Source organism: Thermobia domestica, chromosome 15, assembly GCF_964235325.1.
Source record: "Thermobia domestica chromosome 15, izTheDome1.hap1.1, whole genome shotgun sequence".
In the NCBI taxonomy this organism is placed as follows: domain Eukaryota; kingdom Metazoa; phylum Arthropoda; class Insecta; order Zygentoma; family Lepismatidae; genus Thermobia; species Thermobia domestica.
Window position 1 is genome coordinate 170,339,526 of NC_137468.1, and position 14,791 is coordinate 170,354,316.

The following is a 14,791-nucleotide window of genomic DNA, read 5'->3' on the forward strand; positions in this document are numbered from 1 at the left end:
AACAAAAAATCCCTGTTACTTCCTTATTTATCCGAGGATCATAATTTGCAAACGATTTCGTGTCAAATTAGGGTAGCTTTCATATGGTACCACTCACATGTCCCTATCGTGTCCTTGAGCGGAAAAAATCCCGAAAAAGGGAATTTTTCCAGAAAAATTCTTTTTTTCAATTTGGACGCGATTTTCCCGCTTTCGATACACAATAGGGAAATTGTAATAGTACAGTTGGAAACAGTGCTTCATTAAAAACACAACGAGGTACTAACAACCATGATCCTAGAATAAATAGGAACGTGTCAGAAATTTCCAAAAAAGCTCTAAAATTTACCCAATTTTCTTCTTCTTCAATGTTTGTGACGTCACCACCCGTAAGCATCACACGTGTGACTGGAAAATGCCCATGAAACACGTTTTTTGATGTTTCTACGCTCGAATAAATGTAAGAAACCCGGTGTGAAAAGCTTAACTAGAGATTTATAAGGCAAATTCCAAAGGTCGACGCTATGGTACAGATCTGTTCCATCTGTCCCCAAAGGGTTAAATGACTAAAATCGGAATACTGTTGCTATTAACTGTTTCTTATTCTGTTTGGCAGCAGACTGGAGAAGAAGAAAAGTGTTTTTTAAAGCTTTCATGTAAATATTTATATTAAGTTGCTAGAAGTTAGCCATTTTCCAATATGGCATCCAGTGTCGACCATAATGATCCTACAAACTGTCTCCCGATAATGTTTCAACCTTGATTGGGCATGTAACAAAATGGCGAACTTTCATGCTGGTAACCGGAAATGCAGGATACTTACGCTAACATACCACACTATAACTTCTGCACAGTTTTAAAATAAATATTTAGCTGTAAATTTTGCACCTTTTTTTTAAATAAAATAATGCACTTTTTGCACACTGTGCACCTAAAAAAAATCCGGTCTCTAGTAATTATCCATACATTGCGTGTTACGATGCTACGCTCGCAATTTAACATTTAGATAAAATATGTTATATGTGTTCTCGCGATATATGGGCTGTGTTTCCGTTTTGTCGCTGATTTCTTGACAATTCTTCTCTGAAAAATTTGAAGTATATCCCTTTCTCTTTCATATGTTTTATTTTGGCTACATTCCTGAGTTCTCTAGCAAGCTTGTTCTTGAACTTCGCTGTAGGTAAGTTATGGTTGATTTGGTGTCTGTTGTTTTCCATATAAAGATAGAAATGTATTAGACTGGTATTTGATGACGATTTGTACAAATCATAGACTGAGGTTAGTCGTTTCGTCTGGTACGAATAATGGCTAACTGTCCTTGTGTAATTTCTGGTGTGTGCCTGTTAAAATCTTAGATTTCTCTTCAGCTATCTGACTAAGGTCAATTTCGTGCTCACTCAAAATAAACAATAAACACTTGACACTTGGAAGAAAAATATTGTTAATGGATTGGATTTCAGAGAAATATATTGGTCAAAATATAACGAATTTTAATATATGAGACAATTAGTTATATTGAAATAAATACCGTATATCGGTATTAAATTAACATATAATCAACTGTTCCAATTCTAATTCAAACATTTTATAAGTGAATTTATTTCCTACTTACATATAGCTCAGAAACAACTTAATTATTTACTACAACGTTGAAATTAAAATTCTCCCTCGGCAATCTGTATTGTCAATACTGATGATAAATTAATCTTCAATAAACAAATCTAATGTTACTAAGAATCCAGAGCAATTAGTTCTACTTCAATCATTTTCCTGTACAAAGGCATATGTTGCTGGTCAAAAGTAAATTTAAAGTTTTTAATAATGCACTCGGCGTAAAGAAGCACAAACATCCCACAGCCATATCCATTTGTTTGTCTAGGAATGTTTCGAACACGTGAATTAATTATATAATTTGCCATATCAGTTGTATTTCCCAATTTTCAACAATGCACTGTAGACAGTTTCTAACTGGAATGCAATAATTTCTGCCGAGTCCACCTAAAGAGTCGTATTACAAAATTGTTCTTTCTTCATTGTCAACAACAACTAATGCCCAATGGTTTTTATTTACATTTACCGGAAAGAAAACAAAACGCCGTGAAAGAAGATCACGTTCTAGAGTGAAATTTGTCCATACTCTTTCGTAGTTGTTAGGTCCGTAAGTGCCAGTTATCATGTCGATCACAAGACAAGCTTTAGCATATGTATTATCATGCGTCTCTTCACGATAGGAAAGAATAGTATAAATTGCATTATCATTCAACCAACATTTGTCTTCTAACAATTTTAGGTCTCTGACAAAACATTGCGATCTATTACCATTGTATATTAATTATTCGTCATCTTTAGACGTATATTGACTTATTTTTCTCATGTCTTCTCTAGTTATTTCAGGAACTGGAAACGGCCTTACACTTGAGATATCACTTTGGTCACTTTCTTCAGTATCGCTTCCTACTGTAATATCTTCACTCACATCTTCTTCTTCGTCTACATCGGAATAAGGCCTTTTAAGACTTAATCCCTTTCTTCTGAAAGCAGCATACACTTTCACAATATCGTCCAGAAAAATTCGAAAGTTAGGACCATCATCTAACTTATTATCTACAAAAATTTGTCTACGGTAAAGATATTCAGTTATGTAGTTGTCAACCATCTTGATGTTCCTAAATGCTTGCTAGGAAATGCTTTGCTTCAGATATCGCCACATACTCTCGAAAGTATTAGTAAATACTTCTTTTCTAACCCATTCGCCTTTCGAATGGTTAAAGGTGTCATGTTTATATTCCTTTTCATACAAACCTTGACTAATTTTAGAATACACTGTAGCTTCATCAGAGTAAATTGTTGACCTCGGGGCAATGTACTTTACAATCAAAGGATCTAAGGTTTCGGTTTTTCTGTTTCTGACCCTAATAATGAAAGCTCTACCTTTTTGCTTCGGATTCTTCCTACGCTGCACTCCACCGAAGAAACAAATCTTTTGTTTCTGACTTTTTGAAAGCCGACCTCGGTTCCCTCCTTTGTTTCTTTTTCGTCTACATATGAAAGTCTCATCGATTTCAACAACTTCCCCGTCTCCACCTATAGGACCATGAACTTCATAACTATTAAAAATACAAGCACTGGCCAGATCACGACAAAAGTTCAACCAATCACACACAGTCGAAGATGAAAGTCCGCTGTACTTAATGATTTCTGAGTTGGTGGATTTTACTACAAAACAAAACACAACTTTCAAAAACTGTAGAAAAGTAATATGTGATCCTTCAAATATAGCGTTCTTAAGTGGATTGAACTTACGCTTGCATAGTTTACAATTTTAACGGAACCCAAGTAATTTCGTAGGCTCGGACCGTTCTATCATGTGAGTGCTTGTGTTGCAATTGGGACATTCAGGCACTGAAGATTCTAGGAATGATTCCAATCTCTTCACATATTATTTTTGCAAAGTTTTCTGTTGGAATTTTCCTTTCAAAGTTCATTAGGTGCAACCGCTCAAATACAGATTCCCATTGCTACACACTTCTTTCATTGCTTGACAGTCCTTTCTGTTTCAGTATCATAATGAAAAGACTTATTTTAGTACAATCGATCAAAATTTATTTTATGAATTCACCAAATGAAAACACAGAAATGTGTGTAAACTCTTCTAAATATATGAACACACAAAAACTATTATGCTGACAACAAGACAATTTTTGATCTCAGTGTGTCTACTCAGAACGCCAAATTTCAAATGACTTCTGTTACACGAGACGAGAAAAATTAAAGTTAGAAATTGCTTTTGTGTTCAAAGTTCTTTACAAGTAGAATGTTTACTACAGTACTAAGGAGTTACAATCGTCACATGAATAAGACTAAGATAGATAGCAATGATTTACTGATAACATGTGATTTTTTATGTTTAAATAAATGGGTCTAAATATGGAATACTTGTAATAATCTATTTACAAAACTTACAAATATAACAACATCCTCGTTCATATCCAAAGCATTCTACGTGGCATCGTAATTCACACATAAAACACATCACTCATTGCTCTCCATGATTATCTTGTGGGAATTTTCCACCGCAAAAGAGACATTCTGCATCAGGACTATTGGGATAACTTCATCGTCTGGCTGAGAAAAGTCTAAAGACGAGTCTTCGAATTTGATATTACATTCTTTTGATGGATTCGAAGAACTCTCCCTGTGTCGTTTTCAACGTGTGTTACTTCATTTACAATATCTTGAGGTAGCTGTGGGCTCATTTGTACTTTTTTCCTTGTCCTATACGTGTATTGTTTATTTACTTTTTCTTTTTCTATTTGTTGTCTGTTGGGCTTCTTTCCTTCTTCTGCTGAAGAGCATTTTTATAACGTGAAGATGTCAAAACTAGGGATGGCCAGAACCGGTTCCTGGTGGAATCGGTTTTCGGGTCTGAATGGATCCGGTTCTAGAAGATCCGGTTCCGGAACCGGTTTCTCGGATCCAGGTCTAGAACCGGTTCTTCGGATCCAGGTCTGGAACCGGTTCTTCGGATCCAGGTCAAGAACCGGTTCTTCGGATCCAGGTCTGGAACCGGTTTCGCTGGAACCGAAACTTTGTGACCATCCCTACGCTAAACCCGAGCAGGCTGTGAACAGTGTGCTAGATGAAATAGTGGAAGCGACAGGCAGGCGCCCAGGTGGCGGCTGCTTGTCTCATTTGGCTAAATAAACTGGGTAACTGGCAAACTCATTGGCTAAACAGGCAAACTGGCAAACTCATTTGGCTAAACACCCACTGGTGGACCAACATTTTTTTTGGGGGGGCACAAGCGGGTCTGGGCGGTGTGTAACGCAAGCTTACACAACCCCACATGATTTGAGGGAAGTGCCAAAATGAACTGTGTTTAGGGAATGCGATTTTTTTTAACAAAAAAATTTCTTCTGGCATATAAATGTAAGTGATCTTAATAAATAAAAAAATGTTGATAGAATATGTAAATATTTAAAATTTTTGTGTATTTTCACATTCCCTAGCTTGCGAACTAGTGGGTTCTTTTTTTATGGTCACTTGCCCCGTCAGTGACTCCTTCCAAATACATGGCCTACTACTGCCCACTGTATATATGGATGTCTTCCACCATCAGACAAATTTATAGTATTAATTACTTTGATTCCCGGAAGGAAATCACACCTCCCATCCTGAAAGAGAGACAATACAGGATAAAAATCTGTACTTACCACACAGCCTGATGAAAAAGGATTCAAGAAAAAGAAATAATAATAATAATAGTAATCCTCTTTCCTGTGAATGAATACAAAATCACTTTTATTCTTGTTTATAAACCAATATGATTTAGAAATGCCCTACAAACGTCTTCTATCTGGAAACTAATGTTAATTATTCACTTGTGATCACCCAAAAAGACAAAAAAAGTTTTTTGTTTTTACTGTTCGTGCGCACTATAAATTGAAATGTTGGAAATCATCCTTCTTGCAGTGTCCTTAAGAAATATAAATGGAAGTTCCTATAACCTGAGAGTTTATGGAGTAGAGTATTTGTCCAGCTAAACACACATATTTTCGATTTTATCACACATGTTAGACTTTTTATTTTATTTAGCAATATTTTTTCTTTTTTTAAGTCTTTGATGAGTCCAGTTTCTGCCGAAATACTAACTGATGCTCTGCGACTAGTAACACTGTTCGTTGACTTAATTACTCATTTTTATGTCTTGAAATATTCAGTTAATAAAATAAAAACACAAACTTTGCCACCGAGAACACAGGCATTATCACCAGTTTTCTCAAGTTGCATTGCCCGTTAACTTTTCACTATAGTCTCCTGGTCAGATTTTTCTGTGAGAAGACCACCCTCTTCACACTTCAAACAAAAACACACCAACTGACCCTCGTTTCTCCCTCCAGCATTTCTTTCAAAACTGTCGCTCTCTCTCTCCCCCGCGACTCCATTCCAGATATCCTATTTCGGAAAGGGACGCTGTCTGTCCGTTGGTTTCTTTCACGTTTTCTTAAAAAGAATCTTGTGGAAAACTTCAGGCTTTTCTTCCTTGCGTTATTAGAATGTCACTTCTAAGTAAGTCACTCCACATACAAAAGTTATATACTAATTGCTATATATATATATATACTCAATATACTCACTTCTATCTATTTGAAAAACATTTTTTTTTCATTGTTTGTAGAAGTCCGGTTGTTTGTTTTATTTTGAACTAGGCACTGAATTTTTCGATTATATTTAGTTATATGATTAAAAAAATAAAAAAATTATAGAAAACATCAAAATAGTCATGTGGACTAACATAGTACATCTAAATACACCTCTTATCACTTGAAAGTGATTATTAGGTTGAATTCTTTTTCGGCTGGGTGGCATCGTCCACTCTCAGGCGAGAAGCACAACAGTCCTTCTAGATGCCAAAGTAATCACTTTATGAAATGAAATTTTACATTTACTTTAAATGAATGAGGGCGAGTAAGGGTAATATATTTACAAGTGCGGCAATTCCAAGAGCATTTGGAAATTCATCTATTTAATTATATATCAAATAAAAGAAATATCAATACGTTAAATGCAAAATCAACATATCAATATGCAAATAGGTCAGATTTGCATATTGAAAAATAACAAAATTGCATATTATTATCAAATTGCACTTGTGAAAGGTGTGCCTTTCGCAATCCCCCCTTTGAAATTTTAGAATATTATGAATATAATCTTCTAGAATTTCACCATCCGTAAAATTAAGGTATTTTAAATGACATAATTAGTTTTTGAAAATCTTATACATTCTTATAATATAAACTGTATTCAAAAATTTCATATCCAACATAAATAAAGAAATTATATGTAATTTTAAAATGAAAACACTAATACTGATAGTAATAATAGTTATTTTACTGATCATTAGAAAATGAAAAGTTACTTATTGAACTACACAAGTCAATTAATTAGTTTACAAATTAAATATTTAAATGAATATGTCAACCATTGATTTGGCTATTCTATGTAACTCTGAATTTTTTACTACTTAATGAACATATATACAACAATACTACTTAGACAATAGTAACAGTCCCTTCTTACATATTACTATCCTTCCATTTCTATTTATTTCTTAATTTTCTTCTGCTTTCTCTTGTACTTCTCGTTGATCGTACTTTTTCAACAGGTATGCATTTCTTTTGATAGTTTCCTGTTCTTTATTAGGATTCATTAAAGTGTACACATTCGTATCTGTTCTGCTGACTATTTCCCAAGGGCCTGAATATAACAACATTAATTTCTTTGACACGCCTGCAAATGCATCAGATTTTGGAAAAACTCGTACCAGGATCAATTCTTCAATTTCATAGTGTACAGTTCTATGGTGTGCATCGAAATATTTCTTCCTGGCCATCTCTATGTTTTATGAGGAGGGATACTAGCTTGGACTTCTGAGATTTTGTCAAATTTTCATATGCATCAACGTGGTTAATTATATCATCGTCGGTGGCCTTCGTCTCGACTCTAAGCCAGTCAGACGGTGTCAAGACAATAGTCTCCAACTCAGAGGCGGTTGGGAATTTCCGTACATACAACCTTTGTACTGGGGGGCTTTCACTTAACCTGTCCCCAAACGTACACAGGGCCACATTTTTAGTTTCTGTATGTCTTTCTAAAGCATACATATTATCATGAAATTGGCCTGTATCTTGCATGTTACCACCGTCGAGAACTTCTTCGATATTGCGTAATACAAGATCATGATTATCAATTTCCACATCTTTGAAGCTAACTTCGACTTCATAGGGTCGCTGCAAAACTAGAACCCCTCTCCCATAATCCAAGATGGCACTTCATTCTGCGAAAAATTGAGAGCCAATAATAACATTTCTATTTAGACCACTGACCCTTATCCGTACAGTCTGAAATGTTTTCCCATTAATGGTGATTTCTAGCATCGTTTGTCCTTTTATTACTGCAATTTTCTTACCAAATGCTGAGGTAACTTTCATATTGTTCGCCTTTAAATACGCAGGTGGTGGAATACAGTTCCTTACAGTGTCCCATAGCTTCTCACTGATAGCTGAAATCGAAGACCAAGAATCCAACAGTGCATTAATTGAGTGAGCAAAGATTAACACGTTAATTTCTGGCAAAGTTATAATTTCTTGCTACTGGTTCATCTCTTGTTTCTAAAAGTTCGTCGAAAATTCCATTAACATGGTCAAAAGTTTCTTTATTCAAGGGGACTTTTTTTCCCACTTCTTAATATTAAAGATCATTTTCTTTTGAGCTACATGATGTTTCAAAATGTCTCTTGTTCTTTATTTGTTCACACATATTACATTTTGTACAACTTTCATCCAACGTGGACTCTACCTCTTTCATAGACGTTTCGTAACTATTGACACTCTCATTTGTTTTTTCTAGCACACCCTGGGATGAGTAGTTTGCCAGCTGGACATTCTGTGAAATACTCTGTACATCCGTATCCTGCTGTTCCCAAGCGTGTGCTTCTCTTCCTCACTGGTTGTTAGAAGAGCTGTTGCTGGAATTTCCGCTATTTGCATACACTTGACCTGTCTGGGACTCACCCTGTGAGTCATACGTTTCGAGTAACTGAATCTGCTCATCGTCGCTATAGTCTGCTCTATTATTTTGACCCCTAAACCTATTTCCACGCTGATTTCCTCTCGAACCGCGCTGAGAATTTCTGTTTGAATATCCATTGTGACTGTTACTAATATTATGGTTTCTTACAGGACGTCCACGGTTACTGGTACTGGCCTCAGAATTTTGCGTATGTGCTTCATTTCGTTCTGGTCTCCTATTGCTGTTTCGAGTGTAGGGTCTCTGATTGTGTCTATCATTTCTTTCATATCGACGTGGTTTCTTTTGATTTCGGTTCTCACAAGTTACTTGCATCATATTTAGACTCTTCTTTGACTGGTAGCTGTCACGTTCTCGATAGCTGGTTTGGATTTCGTTTACTACAGCAAGCATCTCAGATATACTTTTTGGTTTAGCTGCCACCACTATACGAAACATCCACTGAGGTAACTGTCTTGGAAGAATTTTCAGTAATGTTTCTTCATCCATTGGAGGATCCAGCACAAAATTTTGATGTAACAGAGTCAACAAGTAATCAGAGGGTTGCTGCTTGTTGACTTTTGGATCATAATGGCTGGTAAGTATATTTGCCCTCAGTGTTGCCAGCCTCTCATGATTCAAGTACGTTGATTTGAATTGGGTGATAAATTCTTCATATGTGGTTATCTTATTCTGCATTACCTTAAACCAACACAATACAGAGCCCTTGAGAGTCCTTGGTATAAAAGACAAACGTAATTCTGGAGTTACACCTGTTAACTCAAAATAATTATCCAAATCAATCATAAACCCATAAGTTTGAGCCTCATCTTCCATGCCTTTGTATACAGGTAAATTTAAGTCTCTGTGCAAAAACGAGGACATGACTGATGTAAGTTGGACTAGATTGCTGTCAGTCTGTGTGACCGGTGATGCTGGTGGCGGAGTTACAAGTGAAGGAAATACATTTTCAGGCACAGTTCTAGAGCTTGACGGAACTGACTCATTTCTCGGTGTCGGTGATGTCACAGGTTGTGACACGGAACTGGTCGTACCCGGACCAAGCTTTGTAGCAATTAAAACTTCAGTTTCCTTACGAAGTGTTTCCTGAAATTTCGACATAGTATTATTGACGTTAGTATACAGTTCATCTATCGAGTCTTGCGTCTTGGAAGCAATATCTCTCATTCTATTATTCATACCTTCTTCCATATCATTTATCTTTTCCCCTAATTGTTCTGATACTGTTGCCTGGGCAGTCAGAATTTCATTTCTGAGCTCATCGCGTAACTCGTCCTGACCAATGGTAAGCTGGTCTACTTGGTGGTCAAATTCGATTCGTGAACGCTCTAGCCTGGTCTGTTAATCGGTAGTCCGCTCATCTAGATTACCTAACTTAGTATTAAATTCTGACCTAATTTCTTTAATCGAATATTCCAATGAGGTTTTCAACTCGCAATTGGATAATTCTAATCTCTCATGCACGTCATTCAATGAATTCCTAAGGTCATCCTGTAATTGTCGAGTAGTATTCTCTAAGGATTCCTGTAATTTATTTTCCAAATTTTTGTTAGAGTCACGCATTTTACTCTCTAAATCTGTACTAGTCGTTTGCAACTGAGCTTCTACTTTTACCAATGAATTTTTCATTTCAAGCAATAGGCCTAATATCTGATTCATGGTGGCGGTGTTCGATTCTTCCGATCATGACTCCGTATTTCCCGTTTCCTTTTCACTATTTCGCGCAATACTAACATTGCTAACCGGACTTTCTGCATTAGTTGTGTTTTCGAAATATTCTTCCCCCTCGGGACTGACATGCTGCGCGTCGTCTAGATTTGATACTTTTCCCTCCATTTTCTTCAACTGTAACCTAGTTATTACCATACCTTAGTAAAAGAAAACAGTTCTTTTTTTTAAATATGTTCTTGTAAAACTTTTTCTCTCCCCCCTTAAACTCTACTTGAGTTTAATAACTTCGACACATGACATAGGTGCAACAATTTCCACTAAACACCGGCAAACATTCAAAACAATACATTTTTCAATAAACAAAAGCATGAAAATACACTACAACAATTTAGAGTAATGCAAACCATCAAAACATACTAGAATAATTTCTCATGCTCTTGGAATTGAATTTGGAACGATATTCATAATCCCGAAAACTTATGCCAAAACAACGTCTGATGGATTTTTGTTAGCTTCACGCTTAGGGCGCCAAACTTTTTGTGTAACGCAAGCTTACACAACCCCACATGATTTGAGGGAAGTGCCAAAATGAACTGTGTTTAGGGAATGCGATTTTTTTTTAACAAAAAATTTCTTCTGGAATAATGAATGAAGTAAAAATTAAATATAAATGTAAGTGATCTTAATAAATAAAAAAATGTTGATAGAATATATAAATATTTAAAATTTTTGTGTATTTTCACATTCCCTAGCTTGCGAACTAGTGGGTTCTTTTTTTATGGTCACTTGCCCCGTCAGTGACTCCTTCCAAATACATGGCCTACTACTGCCCACTGTATATATGGATGTCTTCCACCATCAGACAAATTTATAGTATTAATTACTTTGATTCCCGGAAGGAAATCACACCTCCCATCCTGAAAGAGAGACAATACAGGATAAAAATCTGTACTTACCACACAGCCTGATGAAAAAGGATTCAAGAAAAAGAAATAATAATAATAATAGTAATCCTCTTTCCTGTGAATGAATACAAAATCACTTTTATTCTTGTTTATAAACCAATATGATTTAGAAACGCCCTACAAACGTCTTCTATCTGGAAACTAATGTTAATTATTCATTTGTGATCACCCAAAAAAACAAAAAAAGTTTTTTGTTTTTACTGTTCGTGCGCACTATAAATTGAAATGTTGGAAATCATCCTTCTTGCAGTGTCCTTAAGAAATATAAATGGAAGTTCCTATAACCTGAGAGTTTATGAAGTAGAGTATTTGTATAGCTAAACACACATATTTTCGATTTTATCACACATGTTAGATTTTTATTTTATTTAGCAATATTTTTTTCTTTTTTTTTTAAGTCTTTGATGAGTCCAGTTTCTGCCGAAATACTAACTGATGCTCTGCGACTAGTAACACTGTTCGTTGACTTAATTACTCATTTTTATGTCTTGAAATATTCAGTTAATAAAATAAAAACACAAACTTTGCCACCGAGAACACAGGCATTATCACCAGTTTTCTCAAGTTGCATTGCCCGTTAACTTTTCACTATAGTCTCCTGGTCAGATTTTTCTGTGAGAAGACCACCCTCTTCACACTTCAAACAAAAACACACCAACTGACCCTCGTTTCTCCCTCCAGCATTTCTTTCAAAACTGTCGCTCTCTCTCTCCCCCGCGACTCCATTCCAGATATCCTATTTCGGAAAGGGACGCTGTCTGTCCGTTGGTTTCTTTCACGTTTTCTTAAAAAGAATCTTGTGGAAAACTTCAGGCTTTTCTTCCTTGCGTTATTAGAATGTCACTTCTAAGTAAGCCACTCCACATACAAAAGTTATATACTAATTGCTATATATATATATACTCAATATACTCACTTCTATCTATTTGAAAAACATTTTTTTTCATTGTTTGTAGAAGTCCGGTTGTTTGTTTTATTTTGAACTAGGCACTGAATTTTTCGATTATATTTAGTTATATGATTAAAAAAATAAAAAATTATAGAAACACTGTTCGTTGACTTAATTACTCATTTTTATGTCTTGAAATATTCAGTTAATAAAATAAAAACACCCCTCACATCAAAATAGTCATGTGGACTAAAATAGTACATCTAAATACACCTCTTATCACTTGAAAGTGATTATTAGGTTGAATTCTTTTTCGGCTGGGTGGCATCGTCCACTCTCAGGCGAGAAGCACAACAGTCCTTCTAGATGCCAAAGTAATCACTTTATGAAATGAAATTTTACATTTACTTTAAATGAATGAGGGCGAGTAAGGGTAATATATTTACAAGTGCGGCAATTCCAAGAGCATTTGGAAATTCATCTATTTAATTATATATCAAATAAAAGAAATATCAATACGTTAAATGCAAAATCAACATATCAATATGCAAATAGGTCAGATTTGCATATTGAAAAATAACAAAATTGCATATTATTATCAAATTGCACTTGTGAAAGGTGTGCCTTTCACAGCGGGGAAGGCACAAGCGCATTGTCCTCTTTGCATTTTTATTGGAAGGTGAACTTTGTGCCTCGTTTACGGGTCTTTGGGAGCTTTCGGATCCAGGTCTGGAACCGGTTCCTAAGATCCGGTTCTAGAACCGGTTCCTAAGATCCGGTTCTGGAACCGGGTTTTCAGATCCAGATCTGGAACCGGTTCCTAAGATCCGGTTCTGGAACCGGGTTTTCGGATCCAGGTCCGGAACCGGTTCCTAAGATCCGGTTCTGGAACCGGGTTTTCGGATCCAGATCTGGAACCGGTTCCTAAGATCCGGTTCTGGAACCGGGTTTTCGGATCCAGGTCTGGAACCGGTTCCTAAGATCCGGTTCTGGAACCGGGTTTCGGATCCAGATCCGGAACCGGTTCCTAAGATCCGGTTCTGGAACCGGGTTTTCGAATCCAGATCTGGAACTGGTTCGTAAGATCCGGTTCTGGAACCGGGTTTTCGGATCCAGGTCTGGAACCGGTCCCAGAACCGGTTCTGAAAACCGGATCTCCGAGCCCCGGAACCGGGACTTTGTGGCCATCCCTAGTCAAAACTGCAACTGTTTCTGTTTTTCTTCCTCTGCTGCCTAACTGCTTTCTAGGATTTCGAACTGGTATTACTTGCTCAGGACTTATCAGACATTTAGTTTTAGACCTCTCCTACCATATTCTTGGCGCTAGTCTTAGCAATAAATATAGCAATAAAAATAGCAATAAAAATAGCAATAAATATTTCACTAACTTTAATTAGCAGATTTTCCAACTCTGTAGGTAATACAGTTTTGCGTCCAAGTTTTGTTTCTCCAGCTCCCTGAAGTATAACGTACGGATTTTAATTTGCAAGCCTAAATAGAGTAGATCTGAGAACATAATAATATTTCGCCTCTTTTAGATATGTCATTTTCTTACTTCTGACCTGGAAGATGGCTACTAGTCCATTGTTTCCAATGACAGTCTTTCTTTTTGGATGTAGGCATATCTGTATGATATAAAATAAAAAGGAAAAATAGGAGAAAATCTGAGAGATACAATTATGGATTCCTATTCCATATTTATCACCCTATTGGTATTTCATATATATATCAGTGGCGGCCGGTGGATTGTGGTTTCGGGTGTTGCAGTACAAACGATCGGAGACAGAAGATATAAAGTGTACTCATTGACTAATCAGCATAACTTTAGATGCAAATGTTATGTGACATGTTACATTAAATAAAATTCTGTTTTTAAAAAAACAAAAACAAAAAATGCAAAACATTTAACCCGATTAATCACATTATTTAATTAGTAAGTTCATTCTTCTCTCTTTGATTGGAACAAATCTGCCTAATACATGCTGATTGAACTGTAGTATTCTTATTGTCAGGTCTTATTCGATGGAAAGCATAACCAATGGTGATAACCTTTCTTGGGACATTCAATTTCTTGAAATTGTCAATTCTTTTTTATGTGAAAAAAAATCTTCTTTTACTGACGCCATAGGAACAGTTAATATTATTTCAGAAGCTTTGTAGATTTACTAAATATTTTTTCTAGATTATTGTGAACAATTCATTCTAGCAAACTCAGTCCCAGACAGTGATCCGAATTCCTCTTCAGTGTAGATTCAAGAGAGTTCGTAGCAGAGATTAATGTTATTAAAAAATGTACATTCAACACGCTTTATTCACAATTTATCTAGGAAAATTTTAAATGAATTGTAGAAATGTATCTAGTGCATACAACATTACTGCCATAAGATGTAATGTAAATTAAAACCGTTTTTTGTTTTTTTTTTTGTTTTTTGTTTTTTGTTTCGAACACTCTCCTGAATTGCACTTTGCTTGTTTTGTCTAAGCCTTAATTGTAAGTTTTTCCTCAGTTGAAAGCTGGGCAATTTTTTTGTAAGTTGTTTACAGAAGTCATGGTATGCAATTCATTCAGAATTTGTAGGTTATGTACCACGGGCGCCCATGTTGTGGTTTCCAAGGAGGGGCAAGTATAAGCCACATTTCAAATGTAGTCTTAAATTTTACGGTAACTATTCTAAAATATCTATTGGGTTTTCGATCT